Source organism: Diprion similis, chromosome 4 (assembly GCF_021155765.1).
Source record: "Diprion similis isolate iyDipSimi1 chromosome 4, iyDipSimi1.1, whole genome shotgun sequence".
NCBI classification, from domain to species: Eukaryota; Metazoa; Arthropoda; class Insecta; order Hymenoptera; family Diprionidae; genus Diprion; species Diprion similis.
This window is the reverse complement of record NC_060108.1, coordinates 24,856,022-24,873,763: the sequence shown is the minus strand read 5'-3', so window position 1 is coordinate 24,873,763 and position 17,742 is coordinate 24,856,022.

Genomic DNA, 17,742 nt, shown 5'->3' with positions numbered 1-17,742 from the left:
CGTTTCAGACTTGTAGTGGTTTAAATCTGGCGCCATTATACACTCTAGAATAACAATTTTAGTTTCATCGCCTCTTTGCTGGCAAACATTCGTCATTTTGTATGGACAAGGCATACATCAGGTACTCCGTAACTGAAAAAACAGAAAGACAACTTATATACAACATACATATAGTCCATGGTTACAAGTTTAACGGTTTTTTCTTTATATTACTCGTTTTTCCTTCATCTTGAAATAATAATCCCCGTGTCCGCTCTGACGCAAATAAACTCGATCGCCCACTCAGTGTATAAATCCGTCACGTACAAATGCAAGCGCGTTATTGAACTCGCAAATTCGCCTGAATTATTATATTCTCTAATATTTTCACAAGTTCATCGATTCTCTCAAGGTAACCGATCGTCTCTCGTCGCCTATAGAATGTAAATAACGATTTTTCCCATTTCAAGAGAAAAATAAGCGGGTCATAAGTCATCCAAAATCTAATCACTCTTAAAACATCACGTAAAGCCCAATTATAAATTCTGCTAATCTTCGATTCAAAATTCCTTAGAATATCATCCAAGTAAAAAAAAATCTGTGAATTATTTGCACTGGTTGAAAAGTTGGGATTGTTCTCCTCCTCCTTACTCGTCTTTTTCCAAATTTCCTTCTCTCTTTCGTCGTATAGCTGGTGTCGAGCATCGCGAGAGCAATCGCCGGTGCAGATGCACTCAGGCACTCTCTGGCAGCTCGCTAGTGGAAGTATGATTTCGAGCGTCGTAAAAGTGATATACGCGTCTGCCTCGTGACTCGTGAGTCACTCGTCAGGTTTACGGCGCCGTTGAGCGTACGTCAGAGCAAGTGTGACGCGGGGTTCCTGGCTCAAAGACGAGAGGAAACCAGGAGCTGCAGTTATGGTGCTGCTGCACCAGCCGTTCGTCTCTGCGGAACCAGGACCAGCACTATAGCTTCCATCCCGACGCCAGTGATCGGAGACGGCCGGCGCCCCGGTGATCTATGGATCGACGTCTCGCCTCTCCAACTTTTCAACGCTCCCCAAGGTCGGCCATTCAATCTACCCTGATGCGCGACTCGCGTCTGCCAGCGACAAAATCCTACCAAGTATATGTGAGGCACCTATAGGTATATGTGCGTATAATAAGAGGATTTCTGCCACCCCTGAAAAATTCTATCGGCAATCGTGATTGCTTCTCCGAAACCTGAAATCGGTAATCTCTCGAGAATCAAAAATTCACGGGTGCTACTTGATTGCGGAATATTTGATTTTTAAACAGTGAGTGGTGGAGTTAAACCCGAAGTTCTGTAACCATTGCAGGCTTTATAACTCCATAGATTTCTGCTCCGAAAAAGTTCCTGTATAACGAAAATACATAAATGATGACGAATTGGATATTGATAGGTATACAAACGGTAGAAATGACGAGACTGTTATCTGATCAAGGTGTTTTCACTGCAGATATTTACCATTTCTAGGTCAACTAAATTAGCAAAAGTTTGAAAAATATTCGCGGTACTTGAAAATCCGACGTCGATGAAACGTGAGAAAAATTTCTATACCAAATAGAACGGAAATCGCGGTTCTACGACCCTCAGTAAAATAGACGAAAAGTCTATTCTAAATCCAACAGTCGTCGAATATTCGGCACCACCATAGAATCGCAGAAATATAACCATTGGGGATCGATCGGTTAGCCTCCGCGTCTGCCGCCTTGTTCCGTAATTAGCAAAAGTAGGAAAGAGGAGGCCGTAGAGCGGTAGAAATGCAATAAAAGTTTATGCCCGCCATATGTTGTAATACAGTAGTGGGTAACGTCGGGAGCGAAAGGGGAAGGGGGGTGGGGGTGGAGGTGGAGGTGGCGCTGGCGGCAAAAGCGAGGAATAGGAGAACGGCGTCGGGGTGGATGGCGGCGGCGGCAGCGGGGATCGGTAAAATATGCAGGCAATAAGTATGGATTGTTATTAACACGGGGTACCGGCGGTGTCCGTTGCGTTTCTGAATCCATTACCCCGGCATGGCGGCTGAAATACAGGCCGATATATCCGCCCCGTGTACATCGGCATGGCCAAACTGTGTACCGAGAACCGAGTGCATGAATGGATTAGCCCTGGCCCACTTGTCAATGTGTGACCGCCCGCCGCCACACGGGTTCGAATGTCCAGCCCGCCGCATCCCCCCGCTAAAACTTCACCCCCGATCGGCATCGAGTTACGAGGCGGTTTTTATCGTGAATTTACCTACGCACTGTCACAAAACTTTTCGATTCGTTCCATAACATCTCGACATTTGTTCCTGTGACAAATTTTTTTTATTTTTAATAATGTGAACACCGATGCCTTGTTCTAGTCATTACATTCGTCAAGCTTGTCTTCCGAATTTACGAATCAATCAAAACGTGGCGCAGGGTGTACGGTGATGGTAAAGAAAATTTCTCTGGCTGTAAGTCTTTATGTATTAATTGTTGATTGTTGATTGGCTTAGTGCAGCTTTGATAAGGAAGATACCCGATGTCTGTCCCACCGATTTTCTTCATTATTACATTGTAGTGCATCAAAAACATTAGTTACATACTTTTTTCACGTGTTAATTGAGCCGTTTGTGTGCAAAAAATCGATTCTTCAAGATTTTATTGATAAAACCAAATGGACATTGTTCACTATATCATCGAACGATAATATCCTTTGTATTTTCACCCTCGGGCTCATGCAGGTTTCATCCCTTATGCATGGAGGGTGAAACTCAAGGATGGACTCAACTCCTTAAACGGTCGAATTTGCGCCTAACAAAATACGAGTCCTATGTCTCTCGATTTACTACAACACATCACAGAATGAAAAGTATACCCGTGAGGTACACTTGGGATACTCTCTATCAGAAATGGAATGATCGCATTATCAGCGAGATCCTGAGCAGACTTTGAAATCCGTGTTTTGACAAATGACTGCGATAAAGGCGAAAAAGGTCGCCTCGTTGGATGTTGGAAAGAGCGTCGGCGGAGAGTTTCTTGGTTAGAATTAGGTTGCCAGTTCGTTAAAACGGGTAGACAAATAATTGAGGCGAGCCGCGAGGAGCCTGGGAGTGATGGGGTTGGCGGTGGTGGTGGGGGGCTGGGGGGCTGGGGATGAGGGCTGTTGGAATGGGAGTGCAGGGTTCTAACTAGACGCAATCAGGCAGCTCGGGCGTCTCGACTTGTTCGTAAAGGAATGAAGACTAACAGCACGTCACAGGGAGGCTAACCAGGAGTAATGCTGCCGGAGATCAATCTCCGGGGTCCATGAGAGTCCGCGGAGGCTGAGGCAGCAGCTTCGGTGATGGTGGTGGTGGTGGAGGGTAAACGAAAGGTAAGGTAAGCCCCTGTCATTGGGCTCGATCAACTCGCCGAAGCGTCCCTCTATCAATCTCAATTCCCGCTAGTCCCGATCCTCAAAGCGCGAATACTTAGTATATTTCACGAGTGAATCCGGGCCTCGCTTCCTCGTCCTTAGCGCCGAAACTCGTTCTCTCAGAATGCGAGGACGTCGACGGCGGTAGAGACTGCGTCGCTGCAGGAGGAAACCGTGTGTCGGATAAGACAGTCAGGACAGTTAACTCGGCTTGATTTACCCGGGCCGGTGGTTTAGCGCTGAGACGCGCAGCGCTAGATTTAGTGAGACGTCGCTACGGCGCTACGGACACATAGATATCTTCTAGTGGCGTGCTCCGAGCTTCTTCGCGGCTAGCTGCACGAGGGTCTTTCCGAACGTAAATCAGAGACGCGGAAGCGTTTTCGCGACGTGTCGTAAAAATTTTTGAGGAAAACCGAAAAAATCCCTCTCCGCAAACGCGCCGCTTCTCTTTTTCCACACGGTCTAACCGCCGCGTTCACCCCGCGGCGTTTATTCGAATCCGAAACACATTCATTCTCATTGGAAACATTACGCGACGCGGGGCCCAGCCGAGCCGGGGGAATGGAATAGGGTATTACCAAGAGCCAATGATATAGTGACTATTACCGTCACTGCACCAGGGCTTGGACTGATGGCGGGTGACTGCGTACCTCGATAGCGCTAAGCTTCGGGCAGTAAAATACATCGGTCGGTCGTCCGCGTGATCCGCTCGTATCAATGCTCGCGGCCTGCGAACCGTTCGGCCGTTCCGCGCTGTCGCCCCCGCTGTGTTCCCACCCCCTGACACCCCTCAACCCCCTTCGAAACCCCTCCTGCCGCGGGTCGTTACACGATGGTCCGGTCATAGCTCGCGTCAACCGGTGATCTATCGACAGGATCGAGAGAGACGGACGCACCTTCGTTCGTGGTTTGAGCCGAGGAATATGTGAGACGCGCGGATATACTCCAGGGTGATCGGAAATTAAAGGAGGTGGATGAAAAAGGGCGGGAAAAGATCCGAAGGGTAGCCTTTGAACCAGTTTGGTAACAAATGACTGCGGCCAATATTGCCTATTGAATTGTTAGGAGATCTTGAAGGAGTTGAGCTGAGAGAGAAAGATCCTTCGGTGGGAAGAGGATCAGGGTTAAGACACCGGGAACAGCCAGGGACCTGCTGCAGGGCTGACTGAACGCGTCCGCGCGGAGAAAAATTAATCACATTCTTCCCTGCAAATCCCAGCTCCTTTATCCGTGGCACCGCGAATACCCAGTCATTTGTCAGGAATAGTGAATTAATGATGATTGCTGGGTGGAGGGGACGGGTGGTTGGTCCTGGCTACCTGAATCAACCCCCTCCTACCTTCCATTTATTCACCCACCCCTTACATCACAGTTTGCTCACGGCCGGGCCCCCAATCTTCGCCGTTTGCTTTAATGCAAACATTAACACCGCGGTCGTGAGACTTTGTGCAACTTTGATGAAGAAATTTTTCCTCAAAACTGTCACGGAGGAAGACGAATAATCGAAAAGTCACCTTGTTTGTACTCAACAAAAGGATTTCGAATCATCGATTTTTCTAGTACATAGAAATTTCGTTCGTTTCATTTGGAGCACGGTGTAATAACTTGTCCAAAATTTTGCCAAGAAGTTAACGAAGATTAAAATATCCGACATCCTATCTACCTTCCTTGAAGTATTCGTGAAACCTTTGGTCTCTTGCAAACTTGGGAAATCTTATCAAGTATTGCGGGGTTCGACTGTGAATGAATTATTTCAAAGTGGTTAACCCCTCGAAGTGCGTTATGATCGAAGTACAAGGGACTCTGTAACGACTTGATAATAATAACAATAATAATAATAATAATAATAATGATAATAATGATGCCAACGATAACATAGTTCCGGACAATAAAACGCGCATACATATGTATACCGTGACGAAGCAGTTAGTAACTATGAGAGTTTTCAAGTTTGATTTCAATCGTCAAGCTCTGACGAGGAGAGAGGCGCGGATGACCAATCTTGGGTCAAAACTTGAGCAATTTCCTGGTGCGCCCGAAGCGTTTGGGAGATCAGACGCGTCCCTTAGCCGACGGCGAGGCCGCGCCAAGTCGTTAAGTATGCATGTCGAGAGAGGGTCGATGCTGAAATGAGAAAAGGGAAGGGAAGGGAAGGGCTGAGATCAGGCAGAGAGAGGTGAATATTTCTGCACACAGTCTTCTCTAATTATCTCGTCAAGTCTAATCGCGCGTGGTAGATGACCAGACGGGCCTTTGAGCCGCACTCACGAATTCCGGGGCGCTCCTTTGCCCTCTCCTTTGGAGGACCGGCCGAATGTCTGCGCGGGGTTAAATCCTCAAACTACACTTATGACAGCGGTTAGTACAAGGGTTGGCGAAATTATGCTTGTCAGGTCCATTATCTGAACGCCACAAGTAAGCAGCTCTGGCGCTTGCAATGTCTGTGCCTGCTAACGCACAAGCAGCAGCCGCCGCCGCCTCTGCGCTCCGACTCGTCGATGTGTTCGTTAGGGTATGGGTGCGTATGTACGCCGCGCGCGAAACGGAGGGGGATGAAAAGGGCCGACCCTCCACATCAAACGACGATGCCCGGCATTAAGTCGCCGAGGATTACGTCTCTGCCTCCGCGGTAATCCGCTCTTCTACAACTTCAGCACCGCGTGCGGTCCCAGACGCTTGCTCTTGTGCTTGCTCAAAAGCCGCCCCCTCAAACATTCGAAATGCCCTTTGCGACGATCAGATTCAATTTCGGGATCGCCAACAGTTGGAGACTTTGCCCGTGGCTACAGGAGGAATGTCGTTGTTGTCCTCGAATTGTTCTTTGAATACGAGGAAAAATAAACGTTTAATTCCCCACCCCCCACCCCTAAGATTTGGCCGCGCGGAGAGGTTACGTCAACGAACTGAAACATCCCTTCCCGGTTCCTCTCTTCTTCGCCGCGTCTTGAAAGACAATTACGCGGGATTCACCGTCGCCAGGAATGCATTTGTCAGGGCGGTTCGTGGGACCGCGGATTTCCCTCAAGGGTGTCATCGCTCACCGCCTCGCCTCGCCTCGCCTCCACGCCACCCGGGAACCTTCGCCACCCGCTTCCTTCATCGCCCTGGTCTCGCCACGCCGTCGAGCTTTCCACCCCCGACACCCCTCGACGCTGGCTACACAACCTATACCCACCAGCAGCCAGCCTCCGGCCTACCAACACTGGCTTACCTCCACCGTTTCGAGCTCACTCATCGCCGTTTAAGGCGGATAAGCAGCCGCTATTTGTAACCTCTGTTCCACCACGATGAAGATTGAGTCGTCGAGGAGCGTGTTGACTACCTCGAGGACCGTCTCGACGAGACCCGCGTAACCGGCAAACTTTTTTCGCCTCCTTCCTCCTCGCGGTTTTCGATTATTCTTAAAAGGATTAAAACACTTCTCGTTCGAATGTCGCTTTATGAGTTTATGGAGGAATCGAACAACCGCCAACTACTTGGGGATCATTGCGGCTGACAAGAGACGGTCTCTAGCCAGTGAGACAATGCCCTCGAGTACCTTTTACTCCGATGGGTCGCAATTCGATGTGTAATTGATTTTGGATAAGTTTAGCCAGAAATCACGAATATGACAAGTTGCGTTCTCGAGAGTCTTGGCCCTTGAAATATTATTGGGTACTAAGTGGTCAATTGTAGGCGAGGACTCTGTGTGTATGAAGGGGGAGCGACGCGTTAGTGCCTGATCTTGGAGAGGGCGAGGACAACTTGGCATAAGTTTCAAGTGGAATACCAGCGTATCTGAGGCATTGTTCGAGGCCCGTAACCGCGTGATCAATGCTCGACGAACTATTCGTAGGTATAAGGAGGCCGGCTTATGCGCGGAAGTTGAGAGCTGATGTTCGGTGTCCGTTCAAAGCAAGCGGCCGCCGACATTCAAGGAACAATCGCTCCAAGATTCTATGACTATATACGGCCTCGGGGAATGGCCGTTCATTTATTCCGAATTACGCCGGCACACTCCCGAACCCATTATTGAGTAGGAAGGTGCTTTCGTTGCCCGACAATTTAGCGCTTTCGCTAAACCTCCCGAAAGCTCGGCTTAGCCCACCTCCACCTCCACCCCCGCTCGCTCCTCACTGTCGGTCGGCTGAAAATTCGAGGACGGAATAAAGAAAGCGGGAAAGGAGTCGGGCGCACATCCGGTATTCAGGCCAATCGCATATCGGACTCGAATGTACGCTGCGAGCACCTCGTTATTAGCACGCGCCCAAAAGGACGGATAAACGGTTCCTGCTAATAGCATAATTATACGAGGGACTTACGCGTTCGCGAGGCTACGTCTGTAAAATAGGAACAGCAGATGGCACGGCTCTGGCGGCGGCGAAGCAAGTTGTATCTCACAGATCTGTCGTGTGATTAAGCTTATTAAACGCTTAACTCATGGTGGGCTGGTTCAGCTATGCCCTCCTCTCTTCTCCTCTCCTCTCCTCGATTCTCTCGCTCCGCCACAGTTTTGGCCGCGCGGTGGATGCAATGCGGGAGAGGCGACGCGACGCGGGGGTGGAAAACGGAAGCGGGGGTGGCAAGACTACCGGCAACCAGGGAGCACCCAGTGAACAGCCCCGCACACCAAATCATTGTTATTACGGAATATTACACAGCTGTATCAGCCTCCAGACTTCGCGCTAATAAACTGCGGTTATGCCCCTAATATACTGTATCTCAATTTTCACCGAATGGTTCGTTCGTTCGTTCGTTCGTTCGTTCGTTCGTTCGCTCGCTACAGCACCCGGGCTTAGCCTTAGCATATTACAAATAAACCCTTATCCCAACCCTGCTTGGAATATACAAATGTGTCCAAGTTCTTTTCTCAAAACGTGAAATACACTCTGTGAAGAACCGGGCGAGTTTTTCTGCCGTCAGAGAAGGTTTTTGGAAAAAAAATCAGTTATCCACACAGTTCGCAATTGTCACCAACTCTTGCGCAAAACGTTAGTGACGATATTTTTTATAGAGATATTCTGAACTGTGAAATAGTGGCGAAAAAAAATTTAAATTCAATTCTGAAAAATCTGAAACTGGTGAAATCATTCTTCTTGTTCTTTTAGAATTTTTATGGCCACTCTACTGAATCAAAACTGCTTTTGCCGAAAGTCGTACTTTTTTTTACCTAGAAAATTGAGAAGAAACAATCCACGTTTGCGAGAAAAAACTTATTTCTTTACTAATTTGATTTTCTTTTTATGTATATTGAATCAATTGTCTACTACAAAATTAGGTCTCCATTTCAATATTTCTGAGAGATTTGACCCGTTTTTTTATCGAGTTGCATCTCATGCGTTATATCTTTGTTCTTTTAAACTCCCACCATTTTATACATTTATTATAACGACTTTAACACAGAAGCTTTGCACAGATCTAGACAATTTCGCTTTTCACTCTTGAATCACGATCTAAATACCATGTAAAATCGAAAGAGAATAAATTGATAACCTCCGAGCGTTGAAAGGTGATGGAAAAAAAAGAACCCAACGCGGTACCTACGTTCAATTAGTGTTCTCTTAAATAATTGGCGAGGTAACGTGTCGACGAATCGGTTAATACCGGAGTGGAAAAAGGGGGGATGGTAGAGAGACGGTGCTGGGGTGTTCGGTAAGTAATTAACGACTCATTTATACGGTATCAGCGGCAGCAGCAGCAGCAGCAGCATTTGCCGGTAAAGGGTGAGAGAGTGGAGGTACAGGTACCAATGAAGAACCCCCCAGCTAATAGGAAACGCTGTCGGTGATACCCTTAAATGTTTCCAGTGTTCCTCCCCGACCACCCCCACCCCCTCACCCCTAATTCTTCCATTAATTTTTGCTGAGCTCGGGGACTTGTTAATATGCATTAAAAAGAGTTGATAAAAGCATACTTTGCCTACCTGCCGTCTATAGTCCACCTCGCCACTTCACCCCTTCGTTCCTGCAGCTAATCGTAAGTATAATACCGATTCGCATTTCTGATGAACTCCCACAATTATCATATGCACTGTATTCGCACTGTACTTTGCTGAAGGCGAAGCTGAAGCATTGATTCAGCAAAATTTTTGTAGCAAAAATCATTGTGGTTAATGATATTGTAAGAATGTTAACAGTGGGAGGAATAAAAATTTCGAATATTTTCACGGTTTTTTTTTTTTTTCAATTCCGTTTTTTAATCAAGAAGAAAAATAATTCGATGTAACAAGTGATTTGGCGTAGCAACGTTTATTTATTTATTCATCTTTTGTTGGTTATAGGTAGACTTCTTTTTTCTTCAACTTCGTTTGGTTTACTTACTTTTTCTATTCACACTATTCTACGATCAACTCTCCGTCAATATTTGTACGAATGGTATTGTGAATCAAGTTTCAGGAATGTGTATTTTAATTCTATAGAAATTAATTCTAAGTGTTATAAGTAGAAAAAGAGTTGAAGAAGTCTTCAAGGAGGGCGAGAAAAGTCCAAGAATAAGAGATTAATCCACCGACGAAGCGAAACTCTTGCATCGATGATATAGGTGTATATATACACAGTATTATACACCCATATATACACTATAGGAAAACAAAGCTAGGCGATAAATAATGCGATTAAACGCGAGCAATTTAAACGAGAAGAAGGTTGCGCAGATCTACGACGAAGGCGCGATACTATTGTTCCCTGAATAATAATTGGTCTTTCTCATAATCCCCACGGGGTATATGGATAGGACACAGGGTGGGGGTGGAAGCGGGTGGCTTTGCCGCGAGCCGGACCCGCGAAGGGGTCGAATGGGAATAGGACCCAGCTCTCGCCGGAGGATCTGCATGGGTGGTGGTTTCTGGCTCAAAGTCGCAAATCACTTTAACTGCTCGAGGAGCAGTTTGGACCCGCTAATGGCGTCAAGTGTCTCAGATACCGCGCCTTCGGGTCACCCTGAGGGGTGGAGGGGGATGGAGCGCCCTCCTCCCCCCCACCTCTTTGGCGCATAGGTGCAAGCCACCCCCGAGGACGAGGTCGTGACGTTCGTTTAATGTCCGAGGCGCCCAGGGCTCACGCAGCGGCGTTCGCCATCCGTTACATCTATAAATCTAAGATAACAATATTGCCACCCCTACGGGTCAGTAATGAATGTTTGTACAGTAACCATTAGCGCTGCCCACATAACCTCGCAAGCCGTTTCAACCATATGGGACTTGCGACAAGCCAGTCATTATCTTCTGAATAATTTTCAGCAAGAAAACTTGTGCTTGCGAAAAATTTTCAATAACGTGCAAAATTTTCATCGGTCAATGGTGAGCACGGCTCGTATATGTAGAATTGGTAAAGAAATGTTTTTCGAAGAAAGTTATCGCGGCGATGAGTTACTTCTTTTTAACTGGTTTTTGAAGTATACTTACAAGTTTCATGGATTCGAATCGGGTGCACTTGTATCTACGAGTATGAGTTCGTTTAAGCCAACGCCTTTTTGTTCCGATTTAATTAATTATTCTACAAGTAGAATACAGAAATCCGTTCAAATCATTTGAATTTTTCTACTTGAGTAAATTTTTTTTTAACCGTCACTTGAACGTTTCATGAAATTAATTATTATTTATCAGTCCGTGTTATTAGTGGAAATGTTTGATAACCTACGAGAAGTGTGAATCAAATAAATATAATCGAATACTATAATCCATTGGCTCGAATAAATTGTTTGTATTCAAATAAAATTGACTAACTCGAGTTGATTAAGAATATTTCCCGATGTACTTAGAATCGCGGAAAAAATTAGGTAGGAATTCAGTGATTGATTAAAATTTCTTTTTGTCACTTAGACCGACGGTGTGAATCATTTTAATTGCATCGAATTTCTAGTTACCTTAATTAAAACCACGAAGCTATGAAACTATGTGCACTTGCTGCGAAGCGCTTTAGTGGATTTGATAATGCCGGGTGTATTTCGTTGGTCCGGAAAATTAATTTTTAACAAAAAATTGTTATCGTTGGACGATAACGTATGTGAATTTCTATTCTTCCAATTTGTCACAGGGAAATGGTACGAAACCCCATATCAAATGATGAAGTTTTTGCTGGATGCGCAGTAATTTTGACCAAATATTTCTTTCAGCGACTGTCGCAGAATGACTGTTAGACTGCCAGTAGATCCGCGCACAGCACAGTTAGTCAATATCGGTATAAATGTGTAACGATTCGGTGATAAATTAGAGATAAAAATTGTCGTATACATCGAGAGCGGCGTCACTGGTTGCAACTAGCTATAAAATTTTATTTATTTTTTTATCGCCATTTTGCGTGTAGGTGTATCAAATTCGTGTATATATGTGTGTGTTTTTGTGTGTGTTTGGTGAACGGCAGCGCGGAGTTGAAATTAAATTATTATTTTACCGAAATAAATCACCGTTCACTGAATCGTAAATGAATATTTATATTTTCCCCATTGAATTAGTGACCTGCGTGCATTTGCCTCTCCGTTTCTGATACAGCGGTTAAAATTGAAATATCTATTCGACAAATAACTTGGCCCAAAAGCCACCGACTCCGCGAACATCCATCTATCGATTGAAATAGAAGAGAAAAAATCTCTGTCAAATTTTCTCGCGAGGAATTAAAAAAACTGGACCAATTTCTCGTTCAAAGAACGTTAAAACAAGCAAACTGTGCAGATAATTAGAGAAATAATGGATTCGGGAAATATGCAAAGAAGAGACGAGAAGGGCATCGGATATTACAGTTTGACCCAGGGAACATCATTTTTAACGAAAATGAACACAAGTGATAAGATAATGCAGTATAGTCGAAGCGGCGTCGGATGCTCAAAGTGATAAATGACACGACGTACGTCAGGCGGAAAATGTGAGCAGAGTTGCCGACTGAATCAAACCTCCATCAATCACACCAGACCGCAACGGGATGCTGCGATGCGCTGCGCTGGAAGACAGCCGACGAAGCGACGAAGCGACGGAGCGACGGAACGACGAACGCTGCGCAAAGATCGAGCTGTGCGGAGGCTCCTTAAACCGGCGGAAAAATGAGCACTTTCAATGCCGGAATCTTTCATTTGTCAAAGTCCTGAATGGCGCTACGCGATGCTCTGTAAGCGGTCACGTTGCCCTTTCTATGGTGTGCCCTTTGCCTTTTACTCACCGATCTATACGTCTGCTGCAGGTTACACGCGTGGCATTTCTTTTATCTTTCTTCTCAGCCGCGTTTACACGCACGTTACACCTGTTACGCGTCAGATAGCTGACACTCGAAACAGCCACGAGAAACGGGAGTGTCGAGAGATTTGAGTCGGTGATAAAATGCTTTTCCTCTTTCTCCGGAGCTTTACTTCTTTTCTTATATTTTATTCTTCGCTTTACATTCGCAATGATATTGTTTCTTCAAGCTCATTTTTTGTACTGCGATAATAATCTTTTTGTCCCGAGTCTTCGGGATAATCAACGAAAATGTTAAAATTGTACAAACGAATTTTTTTTTTTTTTATTATTCTATTCTCAACAGCATCTTGGTCCATCGAAATTCAGACGAGATCTATCAAATATTCATAGATAAAAAGACATTCGTGCACAATGTGCCTACGGAATCTACGCGGTATATATAAAAAGCTCATGGATCCGGAGGCGGTTTTATAGAGGATATAAACGAGCACTATTAACAATTAAAAAACGAAATATGGCCGCAGTTAATAACACTTGCCGAGAAATAATACTACATGGGTGCCTGTAGGTTTACGGTGCAGGGAAGGCCAGTTGCGGTGACAAATAACAGGTGTTCACCTTTGCCGACGACGTCCTGCACTTTAACTCAGCGGATGCATTTCGCCCTCCCCTTAAACTGCCGCCGGTGCTTTTACCTGCAGGCTAATTGAACACGCTGAGAAGCTAGATCGGCGCTTTGTGATCGTAGGTAAAAAATTGTGCATATTTTTCAGGAGGAAAAACGTGCGGAGGTAGGAAAAGGGCAAAGCTGGTGAAGTTGAACAATCAAATATCATTTTGCTCTGAGAAGCCATGCGGCGATAATAATTCTAGCAAACTTCTAAACGGAGAGAAAAGCTCGCATGCCGCAACTCTGAGGACGTATTTTTACCGTGAATTGCTTCGCCAGTGACGGAATTTAAATTGCGAAGAGCAGCGGCGCAGCGCGGAGCGAGAAAACATGACGCAAACTTTGGTCCTTCCGCTGCAGATGATCTTGGATGGAACACGGCGGTATAATTTATGCTTCAGGGATGATCCGGTGTGCAATCAGCGAAATGCTGACGATGAGCTGTGGCAGACGGATCTGCGGGCGACTCACTAGGGATTTGAAACATCAGTCAGTGACACCTGTCACACGCCGGACTGCATCGGCTCTGATTCATCCGTCGTTCTTCGGGCAGTCAACCATCGAAATTAGCCATCATTGTGATCCGCAGCGTTGCGAAGCAGATGTCAAGGGTCGACGACGGATGGAGACGTCGTCGTTCGACCGATGAAAAATTGCTATGGACGGAAAGAAGAAATCGGCTCGTATGACTCGCGAGAGCGGAATTGAAGTTGGGACTGGGAATGGGGGTGGAGGGTTGGACCGGAAGCGAGAACGAGGGTGAGGGAAAGTTGCAGAGCGTGTAAATGAATACTTACGATCCACGTAAGGTTAAGCTCATTACGTTCGGAGAAGAAGGCCCTTGCAAACAATTGCAAGCAGCCGGCAACGAATATTACAACACGATATTACCCGAGATGAAATAATCCAGCTGGCTGGTACCCGTGAACAAGAGTAAACGAGGCTCCTGTGCTAATTGCCGTGAAAAGGGTTAACGCCGCTCTGCTCGACGGCCCGGCTGAATATCGCCATCCATATTTAATTAGGCACCGCCGGATGTTACCCGGTAAAATTCCTACGATTGTCAACGGATCTACAACCGCCGCATAACCTCTCTCATTCTTAACTTCTTCACCCACCCCCTCCACAACGTCGGCAGGATAATTTCCAAAACTTATTCAGGAATATTTTTTTTTTTTTCGCCAACGACGATCACCCGTGAAAAATCTTTTATCAATTTTCTTCTCAAACATACATAGTAATATATACATGTTATATGTAATGCTCAAAATGGTTTTTACTCGTGATTAATAAGAATTTACTTACAGAAAAGAAACATTCTAATCAGTTGGGGTCTGAAAGTGGGTCGAGAAAAGAGAACAATTACTTTTGAATCAAACCTTAAAGTTTCGCAGTTCTCTCATATAGGTATATTACACTTTTATACGTGTATTTGAGTTTTTTCATTTTTACTTATATCAAAGAAGGTGATGCGCATGTAGACGTAAAGAAGCAATGCATCGGTCTCCAGCAAAGAGAAAATGCTTTCTGTATAATGAGAGATGCCTTGTTCCCTTTTTTCGTTTTTTAGTTTCTTCTTCCTTCCTATTTTCATTTTTATTTTCACGAGCATCCACACGGAGAGAGGCAGAGAGAGAGAAAAAGACAGAAAGAAAGAAAGAAAGAGAGAGTTGTTGGAAATTGAAGAGGTATAGTAATTTCAGTTTCGGGTCGACAGTAATGCCCACCTTTTGCAAGAGAGTGGATGGCTGCCTGAGAATGTTACTGTTATTGCTTACAGCGGTGCTCGCCACCGCTACTGGTCAGTAATTAATCCAGGCTTCTCCGAAATTAAATCAGTAATACAGCACTGCGCAACACCCACCCTCCACGGCTGTTTCGGCCCGCCTGACGCCATTTCGCCAGGTATATAACCGCTGTTATCTGTATTTGTTTTCCCATCAACGCCAGGGAAAATAGCCTCCCCCCCCCTATATACACCTATATCCGCACAAGAAGAGGGGGGGGGGGGGGGGAGAAGCGGCTTGCAGATCACTCTTTAAATGAAAACACCGCGGCGCAGCTCTGAGTCATGACTACCCTTAAAATTGGTGGCAGTAAACCTGCGTCGGCTTAATTTATTTACCTGCTTCGTAAAATTAAGTCGGTTTATGCGAAGAATAAATCAGACGTGTTCTTGACTTTTTCAACGGTAGGGAAAAATCTTGATTCCAAATGGCAAACTGTGGATCTATGGAATCTGAAGAGAAGAATAGAAAGAGAAAGGTGGATGGAGAGAGAAAGGGAAATTTCTCTGGAGGTGTTGTAGTCGCGAATAAATATATCTCTCGCGTCCCGTTCGCGGGGGTTCCGCCCACTTTCACCAGCTTCCGGTTCTCCTCAGTTTTATTTCAAAATCGGAAAAATTATTATCTATAGACGTGTGCGGACGACGGAAGAACAATGGCACCTGAATTGGCGTCTCACAGCGTTGAGCAATAGGTTTATCCCTTTGGAAGGAATAAAGGTACGATCGGTAATTAATGGGACGGTAAATCAGCCACGGGAATAATGCGAAGGAGACAACAGAATAGTTTATAAAGCAGCCGTCTGTGCAGCCTCCCTCTGCAGGTATATTATTGATCAGCGGATTGGTGTATTCGCTCTGAGACGAAACGACGGATAAACGCTCCGTGATCACGGTTTGTTTGTCACGCGGATATTAGTGTACTCCAGTCTTCGCCTTGCAATGGCAAAGGTAGGAATGCTGCTTGTACGAATTCAATATATCACGTATTCGCAATCTATAATTCTCAGCTTATCGATATATATATAAAAACGAAGTTTTCATCTTATTTTTATTTCTTGCTAACTCACAAGAGAGATACAATTCCCGAGATAATCTTAAAATTATCTTGGATTTTCTATTAAGATTGTTTTGAACCGAATCACAGAATCCGAATTGTTGTATGTGTCACACACATGAGAGAAGAAATTACTCAATTTCATGCATATTCGATGAGATATGCTATTTTCATAATCTTGTCAATTTGGGAACATTTCTTTCGAGTACGATTTATCGAATGTATTTCAGTGAAAAAAAATCGATCTGTGAATAAGCGAGAAAAATCTGAGGTTAAACGTTTTCAAATCATAATTTTCGTCATTCTGAAAATATTTTCCGCACTGCAATCTGTTGAATTCGAACCGAAACTCTTCGACACATGCGAAAGCAAAAAAATTTCCGGGTGCTCTTGAACGTTGTCATATCATTCGAATGCACCTCTTCTACCGGAAAATACATTTATAAGGGAACATCATCGAGGCGCAAGAGGGGAGAATTTTTTGCCCGAAACGCAGGGTGAGAATTTATCTTAAATTTAGAGTAAACCGAATGGAGAGCGCGCATGCAGGCTACGCGGTGTCGCGGCTGATATACGAGCTCGTAATGTCTATATTTTTATTATTTACGGACTGAGAGATAACTGAAGTGTGTGGGGCGCCCTGGGCGGACTTCGTGATAGAGACGAAACCGTGCAAGAAATGAAAACGATCCCGTTGCCGTTCGTTCGCGCGTTTCGGCCGCCCGCCTCGGCGAAACCGAAGAACCGTGACCTCTCGGCCGCACCGCGCAGCCTCGCCTCGGTTCTATTGTACCGGAATATATCACCCGCCTATAAATCACCGCTGAGAGGAGTATTATATCCAAACTACGTTGGTGAAAAATTCGTCTTTCACCTCCTCCGCTGCGGAGCCGCAGACTTGCACGAAGAGAGCCGAAGCTTACGGCTCGCGGTTTTCCTGACTCGACGACTTGCGGCTGATTCCCGCCGAGGGTGCGAAGAATTAGTGGAAGATCAAGTTGAAAAGCGACGAAGAAAAATTATTTAAGAAAAAAAATTTCGGCGGGCCCGGGGGGGAGGGGGATTACAAATCGGGTTGGCAATTAATTTTCGTCTCGTTGCTCTTCCGCGGCTCAAGTGAAAAACGGCGCGAGTCAGAGAGAGAGAAAGGGAGAAAGAGAGAGAGAGGGAGAAAACTCCTTTGTCCCAGTTTCTCTTAGCCTGCACGGCTACACGCGGCACCCTCTTCTCTCGTAAACGTTGAGCAAATCAAGTCGGGTGACGTTCATTTAAGCCCGTGACCCCCCTTCCCGCCCCTTCGGGCCGCGTGACTCCGCTAAGGAAAACGCATTTTCTAAGATAATCTCGAGCGCTATCGAGCCATCGTCGTTCTTTTTTCTTACCCCTCGGCCCCGAGATTTATTTGGATAGTTTATTGTTATTCCACCCCACTTGGTTTTACGGCCTCCCTGTAGCTCGCCGCACCGACCGGAAGACGCTGAAAAAGTAGCCGAGAGGTTGAGACTTCGAATCCTGCCTACTCAGTCGCTGGCACAACCTTAATTTACCAGTGTTACATAATTTTTATGCAATCATTTTTTTTTTTTTTGCATACCTTGCGAAAGCCTTTTGCAATGAAGCACCTGCAGACTATTATATACGTTTAGGTACTCAGTTTTCGGCAACTGTGGAGATTTATGGAGACGGATATTTTCATA